The sequence below is a fragment of the Ictidomys tridecemlineatus genome, chromosome 4, assembly GCF_052094955.1.
Source record: "Ictidomys tridecemlineatus isolate mIctTri1 chromosome 4, mIctTri1.hap1, whole genome shotgun sequence".
Taxonomy (NCBI): Eukaryota; Metazoa; Chordata; class Mammalia; order Rodentia; family Sciuridae; genus Ictidomys; species Ictidomys tridecemlineatus.
Window position 1 is genome coordinate 89923810 of NC_135480.1, and position 25929 is coordinate 89949738.

General features: G+C 35.4%; 1 long non-coding RNA gene across 2 annotated transcripts in view; it reads right to left on the bottom strand.

The window, feature by feature from the left end:
* Positions 1-12101: 12101 nt before the first annotated feature.
* Positions 12102-25929, bottom strand: part of LOC110598531 (uncharacterized) — a 116774-nt gene continuing 102946 nt past the window's right edge. For both annotated transcript variants that reach the window (XR_002484374.3, XR_013437867.1), the window contains exons 3-5: positions 15028-15417; positions 14239-14360; positions 12102-13835 (exon numbers count right to left, since the gene is read on the bottom strand). This is a non-coding gene — a long non-coding RNA (uncharacterized LOC110598531). The remainder of the gene's footprint in view (positions 13836-14238; positions 14361-15027; positions 15418-25929) is intronic.

Here is a 25929-nt window from a genome sequence, read left to right on the forward strand (position 1 = left end):
CCTCTTCAACAAATGATGCTGGGAAAACTGGTAATCCATATGCAGCAAAATGAAACTAAGCCCCTATCTCTCACCATGCACAAAACTCAACTCAAAATGGATCAAGGACCTAGGAATTAAACCATAGATCTTGGACCTAATAGAAGAAAAAGTAGACCCAAATCTTCATCATGTCAGATTTTGCCCCAACTTTCTTAATAAGAAATAAAAATAAAGCACAAGAAATAAAAATAAAGAATCAATAAATGGGATTGATTTGAACTAAAAAGCTTCTTCTCAGCAAGAGAAACAATCAGTGAGGTGAATAGAGAGCCTATAGAATGGAAGCAGATTTTTACCACATGCATATCAGATTCAGCAGTAATCTCTAGGGTATATAAAGAACTCAAAAAACTTAACACCAAAATAACAAATAACTCAATCAATAAATGGGCCAAGGAACTGAACAGACACCTCTCAGGAGATGATATATAATCAAAAAATATATGAAAAAAATGTTCAACACCTCTAGAAATTAAAGAAATGCAAATAAAAAAATACTCTAAGATTTCATGTCACGCCAATCAGAATGGCAATCATCAAGAATACAGGCAACAATAAATGTTGGCAAGGATGTGGTGGAAAAGGCACACACATAAATTGCTGGTGGGACTTCAAATTGGTGCAACCAATGTGGAAAGCAGCATGGAGATTCCTTGAAAAACTTGGAATGGAACTACCATTTTACCCAGCTATCCTTCTCTTCTGTCTATACCCAAAGGACTTAAAAACAGCATACTATGGTGAAGCAGCCACATCAATGTTCATAGCAGCAAAATTCACAGTAGCTAAATTGTGGAACCAACATAGATACCCTTCAGTAGATGAATGGTATATATGTATATATGTACATATACACAATGGAACACTACTCAGCATTAAATGAGAATAACATCATGGCATTTTCATGTAAATGAATGGAGTTGGAGAATATAATGCTAAGTGAAGTAAACCAATCCAAAAAAAAAAAAAAACCAAACAAATGCCTAATGTTCTTTCTGATATGTGGATGCTGATCCATAATGGGGATGGGGGGAAGCATGGGAGGAATGAAGGATCTTTAAGTAGTTCAAAGGGAAGGAAGGGTTATGGGGGTAAGAAAAATGGTGGAATGGGATGAACATCATTACCCTAAGTACTTGCATAAAGACACTAATGGTGTCTTTATTTTTCATGTCAGAGACATGAAAAATTGTGCTCTGTATGTGTATTATGAATTGAAATGCATTCTGCTGTTATGAATAACAAATTAGAATAAATAAATAAATTTTTAAAAGTTTTATGGACTCACCTCACTATAGGTTTACAATCACAATTGATAATATTTAAAAATTTATCTTATTTTATGTAATAAAATTACCTTGCTACATAAATGATAAATTATATATAAAATAAAGCTTTGAAATTGGTAAGTACAAACACTAGTTAGCTTGGTGCTTAATAAGTCTAGAAAAAAGCATTTGCTGTTTTTGCATTATTTTCAATGCTCTATTTTAGAGCAAAGAAAGAACTGAACTTATGACAATATTATACCATCAGTCATCCAACATTGAATACTGTATTGTTGCAAGAAAACCAACAATCAATGTTTAAAATAATTTCAATGTTCTGATATTCATATTGGTCAGAAAATAATCTTTATTATAGCAATATCAGTCAATAATGAATGTGGACATTTATGCATGAACTCTTCCATAGCCTTTAAAAATACTTTAAAAACAAATATTTAAATTGAATCCTAAAACAAAGAATGAATTCTAAAAAACAAAAAATCTTCTATTTTGTCTTTTGAGGTCACTTTCTTAAAATTAATATATATAAGCCATGCATTGCATCCTATATGGACAGAATTATATGTTTAGCTTATAACTTTCACCTTGTAATGGTGCTCCTGAGCTAGAACTTGGGTAGTCACTGTGTGTGCTCAAGCCAACCACCTCCTAAGGGTCTCCTGACTAGTGTCCTGCATATTTTCCTCCAGAGAGTTGGTTCTGAGCCCGCTTTCTGAGGCTTAAGGAATACAATTATATTTCTCATGCAAACAGAAATGTTCACTTGAATAAAAGAAAAGATTTAATTACTTTATTTTCTAAATGATTTCTCACACTCCAAAACTTAAAGACTTGAAGAGGGAAGCTCAGGGTCTTTATTGCCCACCAATGCCTTAGAAATTCCCTCTTTAAGCACTCATAAGGTAATATATATACAGAGATTAATTTCACAAAAGTTATCTTATACCTTAATTCATTTGTCACCATAAAGATGTACCACAGGCTGAGCGGATTACACCACAGAATGTTATTTCCTCATAATTCTGGAAGTTGAAAGCCCAAGATCAAGGAGTCAGTAGTATTGATGTAATCTAGACTTGATCATCTCCTCAAAGATGCCACCTGCAAATAAACTCCCATTCTAAGTACTGGAGTAAAGATTTCATCATATGTAGTTCCTGCTCCCACAATGTAAAATGTGTATTTTTCTATAGCTTCTAACTATGGGCAAGTTGTCTCAAAAACTAGCTGAGACAGGCCTCTCAGAAGGAGCTCATCCTCTAACGCTATTCTTTGTTAACTCTTTACTGCTGTAACAAAAGAACCCAAACAGAACAACTATGAATGAGGAAACATTTATTGGGGTGCTCGTGGTTTCAGAAGTCTCAGAACATAAGAGGCTGGTTCCATTTCTCAGGGCTCAAGGTGAAGCAGAACATCATGGTGGAATAATGTGGCAAAGGGAAGCAGCTCACATAATCATCATAAAACAGACAATGAGAGAGAGAGGTCTCCACTTGCCAGATAAAAATATATACCCCAAAGCCATGCCCAATTCTCACCTCCCCCAGCCACATCCTACCACTTCAGTTACCACCCAGTTAATCACTATCAGAGGATTAATTCACTCACTGATTGAGTTAAGGCTATAACACAATTATTTCTCCCCAAAACATTCTTGCATTGTCACACATGTGAGCTTTGCAGGGACACCACATCTAAACCATAACATTTCATCCCTGGCCCCAAAATGCTCACACTCGCCTGACAATGCAAAATACATTTAGTCCATTCCCAAGGGTCCCCATGATTTCAACAGTTCTGAAATAGCTCAAAGTCCAAATCTCTGAGGTTCAACACAATTTCACATTGTGAGCTCCTATAAAATTAAAAGCAACTCACAGGTATCCGATATATAATGGTACAGAGTAAGCATTTCCACTCACAAAATTAGGGGCATAGAAAGAAGGGATAGAACCAAAGCAAGACTAGAATCCAGCTAGGCAAATAAGTCTAGTACTTCCATATCTGGCATCTGGAGCACATAGCATCTGATGTTCTCTTCAAAGGGCTTGTGTAGATCTGCCCCTGTGGCCTTGATGGTTGCAGCCCAGGTGGCCTTCCTGTTGGCTTGTCTCTGCTCAATTCCTGAGCTTTCCTAGGATGATGGCATTCTTTAATCTTGAGAGTCTCTACTGCAACTATGACTTCCTCTTCAAATCTCCATATTTAGCATTCTCAGGGGATGCCCAGAGGGACTCTGACCTGGTTGCATTTTGCCTGGCCTTCAAGGCCTTCCTTTCAAATCTTGGTGGAAGCCTCCACGAACCCCTAATTACAGTATCCTGCATTCCTGCAGAACCAGCACCATGTGGTTGACACCAAAGTCTGTCATCCTCTTGAGCAGTAGCCAAGCCTCCAGATACCCTGGCTGCAGCAGCCCTGAGTGCCTGGGTATCTGAACATGTTGAAAAAACTTCCTTAGACTTCCTGTGCAAGAAGGGTGCCCCACTGGTCTCTTCTCAAAAGAATTTTCACTTTTACTCCCTTGAGATTGAGATGGGTGTGGTCTTGCCAACTCCCAAGCCATAGTTCTTAGTGTCTCTGGGCAAAGTCTTTAGCATTTCAATAATGGCTGTCCTGTCTTTAATTGCAACTTCCTTAGCCTCAAAAGTCTTTAGCATTTCAATAGTGGCTGTAAGGTCTTTAACTGCAACTTCCTTAGCCCCAGTTTTACTCCCAACTTTTAAGTCCAAGTTTTTCAAATCTTTCTGCTCTGCTTTCTGCTCCTGATTATCACAATAAATTTGGCTCAAAACCAATATGCATACCACCATCTGAATGCTATGCTGCCTAGACATTTCATCCATCAGACTAAGAAGTCCATTGCTTTTAAAATCAGCTTCACAGAAAGTCTCAGGACAAGGGCAAAATGCAAACAACTTCTTAGCCAGAATATAACAAGAATGGAGTCTACTCCAAATTCCAAATTCCAGAGTCCTCCTTTACTAAACTCTTTTTTTGGCATTTTGGTCTTAGGAGCTCCAGCCAGAATTAGCCATTAAGCTTTGCTTACAACAATCTAAGACATTTCCAGCTTGCACTGCTACACATTTCAAAATTCATCCCACCAATTTCAAAAAGTTACGAAAAATTTTGAACCACACAGTCAGGTTAGTTACAGCAACCACCACACTTCTGGTATCAATTTCTGCCATAGACAGCTTTTTCACTGATGTGACTAAAAGACCTGACCAGCACAATTATAGAGGAGAAAAAGGTTTTGTTTTTTTGTTTTGTTTTTTGTTGTTGTTTTTATCCTTTCATTTGAGAGCTCATAGATTCAAAGGTCTTAGTCCAGAGAAGGCTGGCTCCATTCCTCAGGGCTCAAGGTGAGGCAGAACATCAAGGTAGAATACTGTGGCAGAGGGAAGAAGCTCACATGATGATCAGAAAGGAGAGAGAGAGAGAGAGAGAGAGAGAGAGAGAGAGAGAGAGAGAGAGAGAGAGAGAGAGAGAGAAAAGAGAGGGGTCTCCACTCTCCATATACAAATATATACCCCAAAGCCTCCACCTCCCCGTCACACCCTACAACTTCAATTACCATTCAGTTAATCCCTATCATGGGATTAATTCACTGATTGAGTTAAGACTATAACACAATTATTTCTCCTCCAAACCTTCTTGCATTTTCTCACACATGAGTTTTTTTGGAAAACCACATTTAAATCATAACATCTGCCTTTAGTGACAGACTACCATGATTTAGATACAGGCTTTGACCAGGGCCTGTGATGTAGTCCCACTAGCAGCTTTATGAGCATAGAGCATGGGAAGAACCTGATTTTCCTAAGGAACAATTGGTGCTACAAATGCTACATAGTTTATAAATTTTTCACAAATCAGAAATTCACTCAAAAACTATTTCCCACAGGCTGGGTTGTTCACTTGTTTCTTGAGACAGGGAGAGGCTTGGGGTTCACGTGTCTGGAGCTGTTGGCTAGAAGAAGCCCTGAGAAGACATCTAGGCTCAGTTGTCTAGAGAACAAAACTATTTATCCATAATTAAAAAAAAAATACTGAGTGACTAGTATAGATTGACTGCAAAGTAATGCAAATACAGGGCATAGAGGGTGAATCTGGGAGATGAAGGTGGTTTAGGATGTGAATTTTGTCAGAAATAAAAAAAAAATCTAGAGAAAACATCTGGTCCATTTATTATAACTGTAATCATCATATCATTGTTGTTAGCAGGATATTTCTAATGCTTTTACAGCTGTTGTCCTTGACATTACAGATCAGTTTTCCCTTCTAGATCTTGACATTTAAAGGAACAATTCATTTCAAATACAATTTCCTTGTTTTTGTTCACACACTCAATCTTTCTAGGCTTATTATTCCTCTGAAAATGGGGGATAGTTATTTTATTTACATCATACAATTTTCCAGAGACAATGAGATAATAATAATAAAGAGCTAGGCACTTTGGCACATACTTAGCTCTCAATAAATGCTAACTTGTATGATTTTTAAATTGGGATTGGCATTGTTACATGTTTAATTCAGGGTATTTTTTCTCAGTCCATAGGCATATGGCAGAGAACTTAGTATGGAAACCCAGATGGATTGGGAAAATGTGACTGGGGAAAGGAAGGAAGGAACGGATTGGGTGCCAGCCCTCTGTCACCCTCAGTAGGGCTAAACAGATGCTGGGGAGACATTTAGAATCTATATATGGAAAGTGGTCGGTGGCCCAGAGCTCATAAGCTAGGCTTACTTTATAAATTGTTGTAGTTTGTCATTATAGGTAGACAATGAGCAGTGTAAGAAGTTTGGCTGTCATCAGGAAATCTGTTTATAGGCTCTCAGATACTTAATATGAACAAGCCATCTCATCCCAAACAGGAGCTTTCAAGAGCAAATCAATGATATAGGAATAAGAAGCCTGTTTCTGGTAGCTATGGTGTATGACAATGAAAAGACTAATCTCTCTAGAATTTGGAGGCTTACTTTGAATGGTCACCCCTGAGCCAAACAGATACAGAGGACTGATTCAGTGTCAAAACCCCTTGTCACTGTAAAGACTATTTTAAGGATATAATGAAACCAATTTTACTGGATATGAGGGGGATAGTGTCCCAAGAGTGAGTGGCTGGGAAGGTGGCAAGTGTAGACTGTGACTGGATCACCTCTCCTGGCTACGGACACACTCATCCTCCCTGCTGTGCTCACAACCCATCTCCACATTCCCATTAAAAATGTTAAAGAATAGCATTGTCTTCTAAGCAGGAGAGTATCCCAAGGATGTTTTAATCTTTATTCTAACATCTTAGACCAGTTATATTTCATAAAGTAGTTAAAAGAACATTAGAAGTTTGAGTTCTGCGTTTGGCCCTGACATGGATCAGCTATATGATACCGGGAAATTGGTGGTCATCTTGGGCCCCAGTTTAATGATTTGCAAAATTAAATCAGATCTTATTCTGTCCTTAATTATGTTCTATTTACCCACCATGCTTCTGTTAACTACATCTTTTATCTCATGAGTGTGATGACTAAAGAAGCATTCTTATTCTAAAGAGCCTGCTCAGTGTTGGTCATCCTTCACCGAATCAGGCACTGAGTACCTGAGGGTGCAACAGAAACCAAGATAGGGGAAGTCACTCTTCTCATGGACTATTACATTCCAGTGGGCATTATAAAAATAATATAACAAATACGTGAACATGTAGATATCAAAAATCAAATATATAGATATCTTGATTTTGGTGGAGATGATCTCTGAAGAGAAATAAAGCAGGGTAAAGGTTGAAAATAGGGATGATGGATGAGGCAGAGTGAGTATGGTGATCGAGATAGAGTGGCCACAGGACACTGCCTGGAAGAGGTGAAATTTCAGCAATGATGTCAAAGAAGTCTGAGGAAAGAGAACCTGCAGGGAGGGAAATAAGAGAAGTCCCTGAGGCAGAAACATGTTTAGTATGTGTTTTTTTTTTTCCTAATGCTGCTATGAGTAGATAAGAGTGAGCAACAAGAGTGATGTGTGATGGGTAAGAAGTTATCAGTGCCAGATTGTATAGGCATTGAAGACCACGGGGGGCCATTGGGTGATTCTGAACAGAGGAGTACTATGGTCTGTTTACACTGCATAAATATCATTCCTGATGCTAGGTGATGAGATATGGATGAAGGGTACTTACAGGAAGGAAGAATCACAAAGACTAATCAGGATACTAATTTTAAAGTAGTATTCTAGGTAAAAGAGATAGCTTGGATTTGTGCTGTAGCTTTAGACATAATAATAAACTGTTGAACATATTCTGTTCTTCAAAATACATATGGTTGAACTGTTGATCACACTATTTTGGGGTAGGTTACTAATGTATTAGATGGAATGGAGGAAGGGATGAGAAATTGAGAATCCACGAGGAAGTCATCTATATTTCAGAAAGGGAATCTATGAACACATAATATGAAAGGGCTGCTCATGATAAGAAGGGGTTCTACCTGAATTGGCTGCTTTTGCAAACCATTGTGTATTTTAGACTATTCCATGGCTCATTTAACGACTTTTTGGGCGGTTTAGGGGTACCAGCAATTGAACTCAGGGGCACTCTACCACTGAGCCACATCCCCAGCCCGATTTTGTATTTTATTTAGAGACAGGGTCTCACTGAGTTGCTTAGTGGCTTGCTGTTGCAGAGGCTGACTTTGAACTCACAATCCTTCTATCTCAGTCTCCCCAGTCTCTGTGACTAAAGGTGTGCACCACTGCAACTGGCTTCATTTAACACTTTTGATCATTAAATTCCACATTACTAAGTGAGGAAAGAAAGAGATTTCAACCTCTCTCTTGTATTGGTATCATGGTGGTGTATGGGACTTTGTGTAAGCCTGAATCTAACCACTTACAAGTTGTCTGAACTTGGAAAAGTTATTTAATATCTTTCTAATTGTGGATGCTCAAAATGATAAAAAAAAAATCTTTCCTATGATTGTTGTGAGACTTTAAAAATCCCTCACGCAATAACTATTTCTTGCTCACAGGATGCATCTATTTCTTGCATAATAGTGGAATGGAATATTGGTATCAAGTTGTAAAGATTAGGACCACATAATTCTGTTCTTCAAAATACTCTTCCTTGGGGAACAGAATGCTAAATACACATCCTCACCTGTCTTTTGTTTTTCCCTCCCATTCTTCAAATTCAAAATGATGTGATTATGTAAGGCCACAGAATGTACTTTAAAACAACGTAGTGTGTTTTCAAGGCTGTCATGTGGAAACATTATCCTGATTCAAATGAATGGCTCTAATAATATCAATTAACAAATTAGCAGGTAATAAAGAATACCCATTTGAACAGGCAGTCACTTTGTTGTCCTTCAGATTAAATGTATTTTCCTTCATATTCACTCACAGGAAACATTTTTATAAGAGTACATATTAAGGAATTAGTCAAATTTAAGATTAATTGAGAAAAGTTGAATGAGAAAATTCCAATGTCATAGTTTAATCAGAGAAATGATTTTACCCCGAGAATTTTGAATGTGGTGACACAGTTATTTTTTATTACCTTTAAATTTATCAGTAGGCATAACAGGAAATGTATGCCCAATTCACCTGGCAATAGGCACTGCAATATTTTTAATAGCATTTTATAGAAATGTCATATCCAATTAGCAACTTCATCATGCCACCTCAACAATTAGTGAACTAATCCAGGATGTGCCAATAAAAATCACATCAGGTAATAGTTTCCTCAGCCATTTATAAGTTATTAATATGCTGTCAAGTTTAGAACTCAGGCTGAATTCAAAGCAGAGTCCACACTCTTCAGATTTGCTTAGTGGCATTGTCAATCAGTGGCACTGGGTGAAAGGTGATATTTTCTTATTCTCTTTTATCTAACTCATAATCTCTCCCCTTCTCTATATGTCTCCATTGTCCTTCCTACATGACTAGAATCATGAGCTCGGTTAACACTGAACTATATCTTCTAATAAATTCTGTTTCTGCTTATTTCTCCTGTCCAGTCAGGAGATGATGGATCAGGGTAAACTTTCAAACATAGAATACGCCATTAACATTTTTTTTTAATGCTGGTATTTCCTCATAGACATTCTAAATACATAGGTAAATTATAAAACTGTATTCTTCAGAAGTACTGAAATTACATTATTCATGTTTTTAATATATTAAAACTGTATTTGTGTTATGCTATCTTTTTTCTTTCTTTTTCCTTTTGAACTCTGCTAAATTGCACAGATAATCCTTAGTTGTCACTTATCATAAGTTTAAATATGGAAATTTAGACAGGACATTTGTATAGTTGACATTCTCCAGATATAGATAGAGCCATTAGCTAACCAACTAGTATTTAGTAACCAACCAGTGCAGTGTTGAAAACCAATTGCTTTTAGAGCTCAAACTGTAAAATGCCTCCTGAGATCTTTTAGTTAAGCGAAGACAGTCTTTAATGAGAGGAGTTGAAGATCAGGGAGGATGTAGTGACAGGGTGAAACTCACACAGCCTCAGGATAGCCATCATTTGTTTCAGAGAGAGACAGAGATACCAAGGAGATAAGACCCAAATAAGGGAATCATTCTAGATAGTTACATATAGAAAAACTTTTGAGTGTAGCTCAAAGTGGTACAGGTTAAGCACACTAATCTGAAAATTCAAAATATGAAATGCTCCAAAATATAAAACTACTTCACTGCCAAAATGATATTACCAGTGAAAATTCCACACCTGACCTCATGTGATATGTGATAGTCAAAATACAGGTTCATTAAAAGTACTGTATGATGTTGGGGTTACCAGCACCATGAGAGCTAATTCCTGCTTGGAGGTGTTAACCAGCTGGCAAAATAAAAATTCTGAAAATAATCAGTAAAGAACAGAAGACAATAGGAAGAACCATAGTTTTCAAAGCTGGGATGCAGCAGGTTTTCCAGCCCTGTTAGGAACTGGAACTGAACAAGGAAAAAAGCCCAAATCCTTTATTTAAGGGGAAATATATCAAAAGGTTTCAGTATGGCAGGCTTCTTGAGGAAAACAGGATAAAGATGGGAAAAGCAACTTGTTTGGAGCTAGGGAGGTTATGCCGGTATCTAGGGGCTGTGTTTGAACCTAGGGTTGTGAGCTAAGGTAGGGTGTCAGCTTTAATCTGAGCAATCTACATCCGAGGGTGGATTCACAACAGGAGTTCTCAGAAAAGCCAACACCCCTGCCTTGTGATGGCTCCAACAAACCCATAATTCATACACAGCCTCTGATAGTATGAAATTACCTTCAGGCTATGTGTATAAGATGTATGAATTCTGTGTTTATGTCCATTTTCGAGATATCTCATTTTAAATATTCAAATATACCAGATCTGAAAAAATACAAAATCTGAAACACTTCTGACCCCAAACATGTTGGATAAGGGGTATTCTACCTGCATAAACTGAAGTATTATATTGTTTGGTGCAAGAATTATAATGCCAAACAAACTTCAAGCCTGATCTAAAAATACTCCTGAACTTTCACTTATAAGATGGGTACATTCTGCAAGATAGTCATACTCACTAATGACCATTTTAGAGTCACAGAAGAAGATTATCTCCAAAGAGAAGAGTCAAGGGCAACATAAATAATGTTTTTTGTGACCAGAGCAAAATGTCTGCAAAGTCGATCTTATAGGGATTTCAACATTGCTACAGAATCTCCATCTTTCTCTTCCAAATGACTTTTAGTTCATTTTGCAGATATCCATACTGGCTTCATGGGGGCCATGTCACTTGTATTTTGTTCATTGATTATTAGATTAAAATGTTCTGCCCCACAAAAAGGATTTTATGCCACTCACAAAACCCTCATGGACTTGGACCTGGTTGGGGTGCAGCATATAAGGAGGCTTGAGAAACAAGCCATGCAGGAATTTGTAGATGACTTCAATGAGCTTCATCCCTAAATATAAGGCAGTGAACAACCATGTAGAGGTCTTAGCTTACATGAGATTAGATCTAAAGCATGTATTGAGAATGCTTTCCTACCATCAGTGTGTTGAATGGATTGGAAATGGATCACAGTTAATAAGAGACAATAAATTTAGTTTTAAAGCAATCATGGTGAGAGATGGTGATAGCTCATACTGGCTTGTGGCAAAGGAGATTTAAGAGAGTAGATCAATAGAGAAATTTAAAAAGTAAAGTCAATTGATACTTTGGAAATAGGTGAGAGAGAAAAAGGTAAGGGAGTCTTTTGAAATTTTGACCTAAAAATTTAGTTGGAAGGCATTTAATTTGATGAGAAAACCGCTAGAGAACAATTGGTAGGGGGTGATAGCTTGAAATTGAGCCATGTGGATATCATATGTTTGAAGTCACTTGAACATCTAATATTTTGAATTCAGAAGAGATGCCATCCTGGACAATTCATTTAGAAACAATGTGTATGTAAGTAATGATTGGGGTTCTGGGATTAAACTAGATAGCCTGGAAAGAGACTTTAGAATGAATACAGAAGAAAACCTAGATAAATTGAGCAGGTAGCTCCATGAAATAATTATACCCCATGCCAGTTCAAAAGCACTTAGATTGTTCAAATTGAATTTCATGCATGTACTATATTACACAGCTCTGAAAGGAGTATGATGCAGTGCTAAGAATTTTAACTCTTGAGACAAAAATATTACTTTGTCACTTAATAACTGTTTATCTTGGGCAATTATCTAACAGTTTTGGATTCAATGGTCCCATGGGGAAAAGGTGCATAAACCTGAATTGAAGAATACTACAGAGAATTTTTATTTTTTTTAATAAAAGTTAAAACATTGTACAGTTTTTTTTTTCCATGAAGAATTAACTCCCATATTATCAACCCTGTGATCTTACTAATACAGGGACAAAAATTAAAATTTTAACTATTAAATCTTTTTTTAAAATGTACTGTAAGTAGAGTTTCAGTAAAACATTTGCCTAGCATGCACAAGACCCCAGGTTTGATCACCAGCACAGGGGAAAAAAATTAAATTGAATTAAAAATAAATGTAGTCATTAATGCAAACCTGAATAACTGCAAATCTTTTAAAATAGTATTCCACATTCATGATCCATAATTACCAAAGATGCTTTACAGTATACAGATGCCTCAAAAAAATTAGAAATGTTACCACCATTTGGCCCTGGTATCACACTCCTCAGCATATATCCAAAGAAGTTAAAATCAGCATACTACACTGATGCAGTCACATTGATGTTTATAGCAGCATAATTCACAATAGCTAAGCTATGGAACCAACTTAGGTGCCCAACAACATATTATTAGACCAATAAAATGTGGTTTATATACACAATGGAATATTATTTGTCCATAAAGAAGAATCACTTTATGAAATTTGTGAGTAAACAGATGGATTTGGAGACTCTCGTGATAAGTAAAATAAGTCAATCTCAAAAAACCAAAGGTTGAAAGTTCTTTCTGATATGCGGATGCTAACTCACAACAAGAATGATGGGGAATAGAAAATTCAGTGGATTAGACAAAGGAGACTGAAGAGGTAAGAAGGAATGGGAAAGACAGTAGAATGAATCTGACATCACTTTCTATGTTCATATATAAATACACCACAGTAAATTTCAAAGACTGGGATCCTAATTAGAATAAAATGTATTTCATGTTTGCATAAATATGTGAAAATATAACCTTTTGTTATGTATAACTAGAGAGAACAATTTTTTAAAAGGCTGCTTTAAATTTTCAATGAATAAAAGTTTGTTGTTTTTATAAGGGTGAGGAGAAATTTTTTTTTTAAATCTCATGACTTTGTTGTTGCACATTGCACGACTATAATATCAAACTGACTTTTTCTTCAGGAATTATTAATATCATTATCCTGTTACATTATCTCCATGGTAAGAGAAAAGTAGCTCTCTTGGCCACATGTACTCTGAATTCTTTCATAAATGTGTCTTCTGTTACTTATACTTTTTCTCATCCTCTTTTTCTCCCCTTCTGGAAGGGTGATTAAATTCTTGACTGGGAAGGGACTTCAAGATACTAAATACTCATAAAAAGAGAATGTTTTTGCTTCCTTTGAATATCTTCATTCCATTGCCATGTTAGAAAATAAACTCTCTGACCATGAAAAATCTCTTTCATTTTATTACAAAGTTTTATTCTCTAAAGATATCTTCTATTCTACAAAGTCCACTACATCAGTTGATAGCTAATAAAGGAACCGATTAAAAAGAGGAAAAACACTTAAAAGCACAGTACACTAGGTGTTTGGTCACTTTATTTTCCATTAAATATTTATGCCCTGTCCACATAAATTCTAATATATGAAAATTATTTCTGCAGAATTTCCCAAGGTGGCCTCTGGGATGGAGGTGAGGAAGAATGCCCATAAGAAATTGCAGCGCAGTCTCTCCATCAACCAGGAGCCATACACTGAAAATTAGCAACTGCTACATTACCATCAGGGTGGGGGCTGATAAGGAGGAAAGCCACTAAGGGCAAAACTTCAGAGATCCTATGAAATCAAAAGGTACTGATTAGTTTCATCAAACAACCATCACACAGTAATCACATAAACAACCTGAGGAAAAAGATGTGAGGACATTAGTGTTAATCTGTTCACAAAGATTTACTGGATTGTGAAAAAAAGTAACTTCAAGTATGTCTGTGTGCTTAACTCAGAATCATGTCATATCTCCTTGTCATTAAATGGCTAAAGATTTTCCATTTTTTTCTTGTACTCATGAATTACATGTTTTGCCAACCCAAAGAAAACAGTTATTTTTTTATGAAAATTATATTGTCAAGTATAGTCACTAAATGATGGGTATTTAGAAATCTTTGGGCTGTTAAATGTCCATTTTCTGTTGCTAAAATACCTGTAGCTAGTTACTCATAAAGGAAAGAGGTTTATTTACCTTATAGGTTTTTGGAGGCTCAAAGTCCAAGATTGGTCTCTGGTGAAGACTGCTTCACAACCTGGTGGATGGCATCATGGTGGGAATGCATGTGACAAGAGATCTCATGGTAACACAGGAGGCTGGAAAGAGGCACGGGTGTGTCTTCTTTTTATGACACCCTACCAGAGTTCCCTGAAAAATTATATTAATCTCTTCTTAGGGCAGTGCCCCCAATGACCTTGCACTAAGCCTGATGTGGTAAGGGTTCCACCACTTCTCACATCACCTCTCCAGAGTCTGAGCTTCTGGTATTTGAACATTTGGCAAACAAATCACACACAACAGCACCAAGTAACACACTGTATATATGTTAATAGGCACCTGTGGTCTCAAACATTTTTCTCAGCTATTTTTCCTCAAAAATTATTTACCAAAATAGGGAATATTCAACTTATCTGATATGTTCTTATAGAAAAAGAAGTCAAACAGAATAATTCTAGTTTTTACCTGGTCTTAATAAAGGTATTTTATGGTTTTATTCAATTTGGACTTGCTTACTTTTGTCTTACCAATTTTAATATGGCGATTGGAAAGCTTTAGTTTTACTACATCTTTTAGATTTTTACCTTTCAATGATCCTTTTCATTTATTTATTTTTATTTTCCTCCTTTCAAATTTAAATTTTTAAAAATCCATTTGGTTGTCTTATTTAGGTCACCATGACTTATTTACTTTTTTTTTTTTTTTAAATTTAACGTCAACCTGCTTTTATAGCTGGTGAAGAGCAGTTAGATCATGGACTCCTACCTTTTCTTCTTGGTAACACCATTGCTATGAAGGAGAACATTTTTTACTTATGAGACCAAAGCCAGCCTTTCTCTTCTTTGTTTTTGATTCCCTGCTCCATCTCACCACAGGAGACTCTTCCAGTGTGCATCAAGGCTGGCTGAACCCAGCTGGCTGTACTGAGCTTTCAGAGTGACTTGGACACTGGGGACAATCTGGCTCATTTACCAGCATCTGATTTTTTGGCCCAAAGAACAAAATCTCATAAACAGCATTTACAAAGGCTCAGTTTTCCAGGGTATCAAGCTTTGTGGCAACCTTCTTCTTGGAAAAGACACAGTGTTTTCGCCTTAGTCCAGCTCATCATTACGTTGACAACACTTCCTTTTGTAAGGACTGACTGGAATTTAACTGAAAAATAAGAGCAAAAGGGAAAAAGAAAAATTCTAAATAATCCAAATAGGGTTGGAGAAAAAAACTAAATAGCAAATCTCTCTAACAAATTCAACAATACCTAACTTCTGAATCCAATTTTCTAAAATAAACACTTAAGAATCTATGAGTGCTTAATCAATTGAATTCCAGTCCCATTGAAGTCATTAATATATAATAACCACTCAACCTATCCACTGCTTTAAACTTTAACTTCAGATTGCCAGGGGGTTTTGTGTGGGCACAAAGTTATTGTAGCTTAAATACCAATAAACTAGCATGAAACAAAGAAATTTCAGATCATGTTGCTCTAAAAAAAATGATGTTTCTTGATTCCTTATTAAAGGGGAAAAGAATAGAGGAAATGGTCTTAATAAAGGAGCATAGTGGTTATATAAAAAATTTTCTATAGTAATTTTCATTTACAAGCTCCATGGTGTACACAGCAAGGCAGAAATCAAGAGCACAATAACCCATTACTGAACCATGGCCATGGCAGAGTCAAGAGGCAAAGCTAGGTTTAGGCAGCAAGCGTCAGAAGACAGAAAGTCCAGTGGGTAAGAGGGCAAGTGTATAGTTTAAGATAACTAACTGAATCAGGAGTCAGAAAGGTAAAAGAAGTGGCTGGAGGCAAGTTCTGCAAGTACTATAGGTTTTGACATTGCAGTGTATTAAAGCTGCCATCTAAACACTGTGCTTTTGAAATAAAGACAAGGAATTGAGAGTTGGAGGTTAAGTAAAGCATTCTCTTGAATTAATTATTCACCATGTTAATTCCTATGCCTGAGTGCCTATATGTATATACTACTGGATAATGCTTGATATTGTTGCACATTTATCATTTTTTCTATATTCTGCCAATAGAATAAGAGTGGTATCCTTATCTGTCATGTTCATGACTATACCCATAGCTTATGGCATAAGATCAGCATATATCAGTTGCTTTATAAATATTTGGTGAATTTGCTCAATTGCTATCTTTTTCTGTTGGATTTTTGCTCAACTATAAACTATACATTATGTATCCAAAGATATTTTTCATACAGTTATAATCTCTGTTTTATTACATACGAAAAGTGAACATCTTTACTGTACTTTAACACTGCTCAGCAGCAACAGCTTTTACTGCCAAATACCATCTCTTTATTGGAAAGACATCCAAATTTTTAAGAGCTTTTACAGATTAAAAGTGACATATGGGGTGATTTCATTAAAGTGGGAGGAAATGCAAATTTACAACATTGTCTCTTTTTTTAAAAAATAAGCTAGCAATATTTTGAAAAGCATCCCTATTATAAAATACCATTAATGCAGTACAAATATAATACAATACTCTAAATACAACATTTCTTAGTTTGCAATACTGTTTCTAAGATCTAGATAAATCCTAAAAACCAGTGTCTTTAGTCTATATAATCTTTATAATCTCTAGAGGATATACATATAGGCAATTCTTTTAATACAATGAGCAAATAATAAACATTGAAAATCTAGGAAAACATTTGCCTGCATTTTGATTACATATGAACCTACTGTTAAGTGAAGGACTTCCTATATGGGTATCCTGTGGTAGTAGAATGCTGCCAACTGCTCCTAGATCCCAAACCTGATACAGTAGAAACAAACCTCGTTCAATTGTGTGTTGTCAAGGAGTTAGATTACATGATGCACAACATGGCAAAGGATTCTGTGCCTCTTCAACAAAGCTTAATGTATCAGTTCACTTATTGGGGCAGAGCATAGGTGGTCTCCATTGACAGGTCTATTATTTAACTGAGGAAATTTGGGTAGAACTCAACTGTTCCCCATAAAACACCCAGGATTTACTTGTGGCTTTGCTGTGGTTTTAATACAGCTTGAATATGTCACCCAGGGGTTCATGTGTTAGAAGCCTGATCCTCAGTGCATGATGAAGGGAAGTAATGGAATCTTTAAGAGGTGGGACATATTCAGAGGTAACTGGGGTGCTGTCCTAAGGAGGAATTAATGTAGTTTCATGAACCCAGTTAGTTCTCATGAGAGTGCTGCTAAAAAAAAAGCCAGAATGACTTCTGCCTGCTTTTTCACTTCCTGTCTTGCCATATGATCTATTCCTCTTCTGTGCACTCCCACCATTGATATAACACAGCCAAAGGAGTCCTCACCAGAGGCATAATCAAGAGAGCTACCTGGTCTTGGACTTTTAGTCTTTAAAATTATGATCTAAATCAAACATTTTTTTAAATAAATAAGTGTTAGTCCTCAAGTACTTTGTTATGTCAATGGAAAACAGATTATTATGGAGTTTTAAGAGGTTAATAAGTAGCTTCATGATTTTCTAAACAATACAGAAATCATGAAGTGAGAAAGGGAGAAGTCACCCAAATCAAGATCCAGATGCCTGCATAATAGCAATTAGGATTACTTGAGAAGCTAAGCTTAGATTTATGGCAACAGTGGAGTTCTTAATATTGTACTTCAGAATCATATGTACCCATCTTGTCATAGGCCATGCTGAAAACCTCCAGGTCTTGCCTAAAGGGGCTTTGCCTCCAAAGCTTACAACAGGAAAAAACAATGAAAACACTATAGGAAGGAGCAACAAGAAAGAATTGCTTTTCTAAAATTCACCAGTCCCAAATTCTTTATCTAATAGTGAGGACCAAAAGGGAATGGGGAAGAGGTAAGAATTACCCTAGAAAGTCCTTCCTCGTGGGAATCTAAGGGTTGATGCTAAGTGTTACCTTTCCAAGCCATTATTCCTTCAATCTCCCTTGCTAGATTTCTTTTCTGATGGATATAGTTAGATATCAATTTAGAGAAATTCTTGCTTCTTTATTTCTCCTTTATTCTTACTTCTATTTACATCTCTCTCATTTTATGTTTTGTTACTCATACAATATAATTTTTAAATAGCAATATTTAAAAATATTTTTTTATGGAAATACATTAAGACACTTAAGAGAATAAGAAATTCATATAATTAATGCTATGATTGAAATAGAATTAGGAAAAAACAAAATCACCTATAGTGTAGTGAAAGATAAGGGGTTTTATTGCCTATTAATGTGGACTGAATTGTCATAGAGAGCAGAAATATATGAAGAGCCACAGAAAGGTTACTGGGAAAGCAAAGCTGAGCAAAAATTAAGAGAAAGTTCTTGCCCTAACCACCTGTCTTAGTATAATAGCCAAAAATGTTAAAAATATATGATCAAAGGTAATGAAGGTTTTTTTCATGCTAATTATGATAGAATATTATAGAAAATGTAATGCTTTATTATTAAAGCAGTATATCCGTAATTAGAGTAAAACTTCAAACATGGGAAGGTTGTAGCTTTGCAACCCTTTATTAGCAAAGATTGCAAATAATAAAAAAATAATTTAAGTAGTCTGAAGACATCAACAAATTCTTAAAAACTAGCCTATTTCAAAATAGCACCTCAGCACCTACATGTTTCTTACAAAGTTTGAGTAACGAAAATTTATCCTTTTAGTCCACAGTTTGTGTAAAGAATAAATTTGATTAGAGACCATATAACATGCATGCCTTTGAGGACTCAGTTATTAGAGGACAAAGTCTATGGTATTCCAGCTATGTTATATCTTAGTATAAGTGTTGTGTCCTGAAAGGACCTTCCAAGATTCTTCACTCCGGTTGGGAAATACCAAGAGTAATCCCTAGTGTTTGGTATGAGCATAAATATCTAAACTCATTTTTATACCAAAAGTATAAAGTACAGACAAATAAAGCTAGTCAGCATCAAATAAGCTGTGTGGTAGCTTAGGCTGGTGATAACTAAAGAGTAAGCATAGTAGAGGACAAGAGCAGCCAGAAGTCTGGACCACAAGTCTCTGTGATGGAGCTTATGCAATTTTAGTTCTCATGGAATAGGGGAAGGCTGAAGTATAGAAGAAGGAAGTTAGCATGGAAAGGAAGAAACAAGTCAAAGCAAGCATATGTCTATAGTCATAAAACCCCAGGGCCATCCAAAGAGGTTGATTCTAGATCTACATGTTTTTGCTTTGAACATTTTAATACATTCTGTCTGACATGGGAGCTCATGACTCATGAGTAACTATAGGAAGTAGATTTAATCATAGGAAAAGTCAGAAATCCTACAGAAATTGAGTCCTTGCCTTCAAACAGACAACACACATGTTCACTTGCAGCCTATAGCTTCATATTTGTTTTAAGTTTTATTTTTAGTGCATTGTAGCTGCACATAATAATGGGGTTATTTTGACATATTATTCCTCAGTTTTTTTTTCCTTTGCCTACCCTTCTCCCTGCTTCTACTCTACCATTCTGCCTTCTCTGTATCATGTGCCTTTTTATTGAGTTACTAGCTTTTCAGTATTGAGTTTTTTGACTTCTGTATATTTAATATGATTCATTTTTTTAATTCCTTTTTATCTCTCTTTAACTTCTACATATGAGAGAAAACATGAGACTCCTGACTTTCTGAGTCTGGCTTATTTCACTTAGCATAATGTCCTCTATTTCTAACCATTTATCAATAAATGCCATACCTTTATTCTTCCTTGTGTCTGAGTAAAATTCCATTGTGTGTGTATGTATGTGTGTGGTGTGGTGTGTGTGTGTGTGTGTGTGTGTGTGTGTGTGTGTGTTTGTGTGTATCGTTTTCTTTATCCACTCATCTATTGAAGGGCACCTATGCTGATTCTATAGCTTGGCTATTCTGGATTGTGCTGCTATAAATATTTGGATGCATATATAGTATGCTGATTTTAGAGCTTTAGAATAAATACCAAGAAATGGGATAAGTTGGTCATATGATAGTTCCATTCCTAGTCTTGAGGAATTACACTGCTTTCCAACGTACTAATTTACAGTCCCACCAACAATGTGTGAGTATACCTTTCTCCCCACAAACTCACTGCGCAGTTATCATGATTTGTAATCTCGATAATTGCCATTCTGATCAGGGTGATGTAAAATCTCAGTGTAGTTTTGATTTGAACCTCCCTGATTGCTGAAGATGTTGAACTTTTTAAAATGTATGTGTTGGTCATTTGTATTTCTTCTTTTGAAAAATGGCTCTGTATCTTGTGCCCTTTTCTTGAGTGGGTTATCAGCTTTTCAGTGTTGAGTTTGAGTTCTGTATATATACACTGGTTATTAACACCCTGTCTAAGGAGCAGCTGGCAAAGATTTTCTACCATTCTGTAGTCTCTCTCTTCATGTCCTTAATTGTTTCACATGGTGTAAGGAAGCTTTCTAAATTTACTGCTATCCCACTATTGATTCTTCATTTTATTCCTTGAGCTTTAGGAGTCTTTTTAAGCAAGTCAGTGCCAACATCAATGTGTTAGTGTTCTTTCCCTGTGTTTCCTTCTAGCGGATTTACTGTTTCTGGTCTAATCCTGGGTCCTTGATTCACTTTGAGTTGATTTTTGTGCAGGGTAAGAGGTAAAAATCTAGTTTCATTCTTCTATATATGACTGTCCAGTTTTCCGAGCATCATTTCTTAAAGAGGCTATCTTTTCTCCAATTTAAGTTTTTGGGAACTTTGTCAAGGACCAGATGACTGTATTTATGTAGATTGTCTCTGTGTTTTTTAGTCTGTTTCATTGGTCTTCATAGTTTTTTGTTTGCTTGTTTGTTTATTTGTTTGTTTGCTTTGACAATACATGCACAGCTTCATATTTTTTCAGTAAAAAAAATGAAATGTTAATTCAATGCCTGTTCTTCTTCTTGTTGTGTTTCATTGCCTTCATAGTCTCTGGGTCTTCTACCTTTGTGTCATTTTCTTATGTTTAGATTTGAGAACAAATTAAGTTTCTTCAGGTTTAGTCCTTCAAGCTGTGGCTCTTTCACTGCCAGGGTTCCTGTAACAAACTACAGGTGGATGAAACAACTGAAGTTCATTGTCTCACAGTTCTAGAATTAGAAATCTGAAACCCAAGTATAAGCAGTCCAGCTCCTTTTGAGGGCTCTGATGAGAGCTCTTTCAGGTCTCTCAACTTCTGGTGGTTTATTGCCAATTTTTGGCATTTCTTAGCTTCTAGGACCAACACTCTAATTGTTTCCTCATGTTTTCATGACATTTTCCCCATGTGTGTATCTCCATTCAAATATCACCTTCTTATAGGGACAATAGCTCTAATGTTTAATGGGCCTACTCTACTCCAGCATCTTAACTAATTACATCTGCAAAGTCCAAGTTGCCAAATAAGGCCACGTCTGGGGAGTTAAGACTTGATGTATGAATTTGGGAGGTGGGATGCAATGGAATTCAGGATAGTACTTCTGATCATGTGGCTTGCACACAAACCTTGTTGCATAAATCTTATTTTAGACCAACTCAAAGAAAAAATTGTGAAATATGGGGAACATTAAGTATCCTGGATAAGATCTATAAAAGTAATACTTTTATAACCATGTAAAATCCATTTCTTGAAAAATAATACTTTATTTCCTTTTTATTTTACTACCATTTCAATTTTCTTATCTTTTACGGATTCCTCTGTCATTTGAGCAGGTTTCATACTTCACATTCTCAAAACAGCCATCACCAGAAGACTTTCCAATCTCCAAATTCAATCTCTGTTTTTGATCTCAGAGTCTTTTAACTTTCACAATAATTCTTGATAATGTCACCTTCAGACTATCTCAGCTCCAGAATTTATGATATCCAATTCAGCGCCTCTTTCCTTACACTCCTGACAACATAATTTGATTATTTCATCTCTCTCTCCATATGTCTTCCTTCTATACAAATATTTCTTAAATAATTGAATAGATGAACAAATAGGTAGATATGTGAAAAATTGTGGACTTAAGGGCAATAGAAAGATGGATTTATCTAAGGAAATTATATGACTAGATTAGTCTGTCATATTAATACTCCCCCACTCCTTTTGTCTAACTCTAATTTTCCTTACATTTCTCTGAAAATTGTTATTTTAAAAAAATCACTCTCTCAAGAACTTCACGGAGGCTTCATTTTCCCCCAAGAACTTCACAGGTGGCTATTAACTCAAATTCAAGCTCTTTTAATTTTCCAATACCCTACTTCTCGATATTTCCATACAGGTGCTCTAAGATCTTTGTACTAAGTTTTCCTATTTATATAACTTTGATACTGTATTCATTCTTCCCAGAATATCATTTGCTAATAGTTTATGCTTTAATTAAATTACTCTTATATTTGTCATCAATTATTTTCTGGAAAAATATTTTGCTGATTATATTATAGCTTTGTTTCCTGGAAGTAAAAACATCATCCCTTTTATCTTACAACTTTCATGGATTACAGTAATTCTTACTAATTCTCTATGATAAAAGTTTAGGGGTTATTCATTTCATACTGATAGCTGCACAGACTATTACTTTTAAGGATTATAGAGTCTGTAACAAGAACAACAACAAAAAGGCCATTTCTATCCCTTGCTGTCGTCTGGCAAAGGAGGACTAATGTATGTTAGACTCAGCAACTTATTAGCAAATTGTTTAAGGATAATAAAAATTTCTAGGTAACAAACATAAAATTATGAGATCCAACATGCAGAAAGACTCTATAAAAATTAACAAAGGACACTCACCTTCATTATAAATCTCCCTCCCTTTTTTGCCCAAATGAAATCTTTTATCTATTTTTTCTATGATTGAAAATCATTGGATATAAAGTATATTGCTATTTGTGCTTGAAAGAGGGTTTGAAAATATGTAGATACAGATAACATCAAAACTAGATAAAATGTAAATAGCCTTTATTCAAGTTGTTTTCAAAAAATATTGTATTTTTCTCACCTCTTCCCTTATTTTGAATTATGCTCTAAGTACAAGATAATCAGCAATTTCATACAAGTTTTTAGATTGCAAACAGAAATTGAGCTTTATAGTAATGGTTATTACTGTGGAATTTACCATAATCAGTAAGTCCATAAAAATAGTTTAGATGAATTTTTAAATTTCATTATAACTTTAGATTTATAGAAAAATTGCTTGGATAGTAGAGTTTCCATATGCTCTACACCCAGTTTTCTCTAATTAGCATTTTATGTCAGTATGGTCTATTTATTACAATTAAGAAAACCATTTGATATAGAATTACTAAATGATGGCCAGGATTTATTCAGAGTTCCTTTGTTTGTAACTTAATTTCTTTGTTCCATGTCAATGCCATATATATATATATATATATATATATATATATATATATATATATATATATTTTAAATAACCTTAGCCTCCTGTTGGCTATGACAGTCTGTCAACTTTCCTTGTTGCTGAAGACCCAGACAGTTTTGAGAGTACTGAAGAAGGGCATTCCATAATGTCTCTCAATCTTGTCCTTCAGTCTGATATTTTCTTTCTGGTTAGACAGCACTGATGAGTTGGAGTGAGGACAGTTACTGAGGTAAAGTGATATTTCATCACTTTATATCAAGGGTGCCAACTACCAACAGGATGTACTACTATTGATATGACCCTCATCACAGTGTCAGGCTTTTCCACTGTCAAGTTACTGCCCTTTCCACCAGCCTTTCCATACTGAGTTTAAAAACAGTGACACACTTAAGGAATGGGAACTCCATTCTCCCTCCTTTGAAACAGAACATCTATGTAAGCAGAATTTGTAGGCATGGGAGATTTGACTGCTTTCCCCCATGTATTTATTTACACATGTTATTTCCATCAATATGAACACAGATAGTTATATTGCATTTTAGGTTATGACCCAATGATACCATGATTATTTTGTTGTTCATGATATTCCAGCTTAGTAACTGGAAGATTTTAACTGACTCTTGTATCTTTTTTGTGTGTGTGTGTCTTTGCCTAGCTTTGATATCAGGGTGATACTAGCCTCATACAATGAGTTTGGATGGGTTCCCTCCTTTTCTCTTGAATGTAATAATTTGAGGAATATTAGTGTTAATTCTTCTTTGAAGGTCTTGTAGAACTCGGCTGATAATTTATCTGGGTCTAGGCTTTTCTTGATTCATAGACTTTTTATGGTGTCTTCTATTTCATTGCTTGAAATCAATCTGTTTAAATTGTGTATGTCCTCCTGATTCAGTTTGGGTTGATCATATGTCTCTAGAAATTTCTTGATGTCTTTGAGATTTTCTATTTTATTGGAGTATAAATTTTCAAAGTAGTTTCTAATTATCTCCTGTATTCCAGTAGTGTCCATTGTTATATTTTCTTTTAGATCATGAATTTTAGTAATTTGAGTTGTTTTTATCTTTCTCTTTGTTAGAATAGCTAAGGATTTATCAATTTTATTTATTTTTTTTAAAGAACCAACTTTTATTTTTGTCAATTTTTCAATTGTTTCTTTTGTTTCAATGCCATTGCTTTCAGCTCTGATTTCAATTATTTTCTGTCTTCTAATTTTGCTGTTGATTTGTTCTTCTTTTTGTAGGGCTTCCAGATGTAATGTTAGGTTGTTCATTTATCTAATTTATATTCTTTTAATGAATGGGCTCAATGCAATGAACTTTCCTCTTAGCATTGCCTACATAGTGTCCCAGAGATTGTGAAATGTTGTATCACTGTTCTAATTTACCTCTAAGTATTTTTTAAATTTCATCCCTGATACCTTCTTCTGTACATTCATCATTCGATAGCATATTATTTAATCTCCAGGTATTAGAGTAACTTCCAATTTTTTAAATAATTATTTTTTAGTTGTAGTAGGACACAATACCTTTATTTTATTTATTTTTATGTGGTGCTAATGATCAAACCCAGGGCCCAGTACATGCTAGGTGAGCATTCTACCACTGAGCCACAACCCCATCCCTAGAGTAGCTTCTATTTTTTTTTAATTTTATTATTGATTTCTAATTGTATTCCATTATGATCTGATAGAAAACAGGTATATTCTCTATTGTTTTGTATTTTCTAAGAGTTGCTTTGTGGCATATGATATATTTTAGAGATAAGGCTTCATGTGTTGCTGAGAAGAAAGTGTATTCATTCATGGATGGACAAAATATTCTATATGTGTCCATTGAGTCTAAATTATTGATTGTATTGTTTAATTCTATAGTTTCTTTGTTTCGTTTTTGTTTGGAATATCTATCCAGTAGTAAGAGAAATGTGTTAAAGTCACCCAGTACTACTGTGTTGTGCTCTACTTGATTCTTGAAGTTCAGAAGGGTTTGTTTGATGTACATGATGCTCCATTGCTTGGGGCATAAATATACGTGACTATTATATCCTTAAGCAATATGAAATGTTCTTCTTTGTCCCTTCTAATTCACTTTGGCTTTATCTGATGGACATCCTTTCACCTTCAGTCTGTGGATGTCTTTGCCTATGAGGTGAGTCTCTTGGAGACAGCATACTGTTGGGTTGTGTTTTTTTTTTATTTTTTTATCCAATCTGCCAGTCTATGTGTTTTGTTTGGTGAGTTTTAGGCCATTAACATTCAGAGTTATTATTGAAACATCATTTGAATTTCTTTCTTTTTTTTAATTTGATTTACTTTCTCCTTTAATTGACTTTTCCTTGAATGTAGTTCCTCCCTTGCT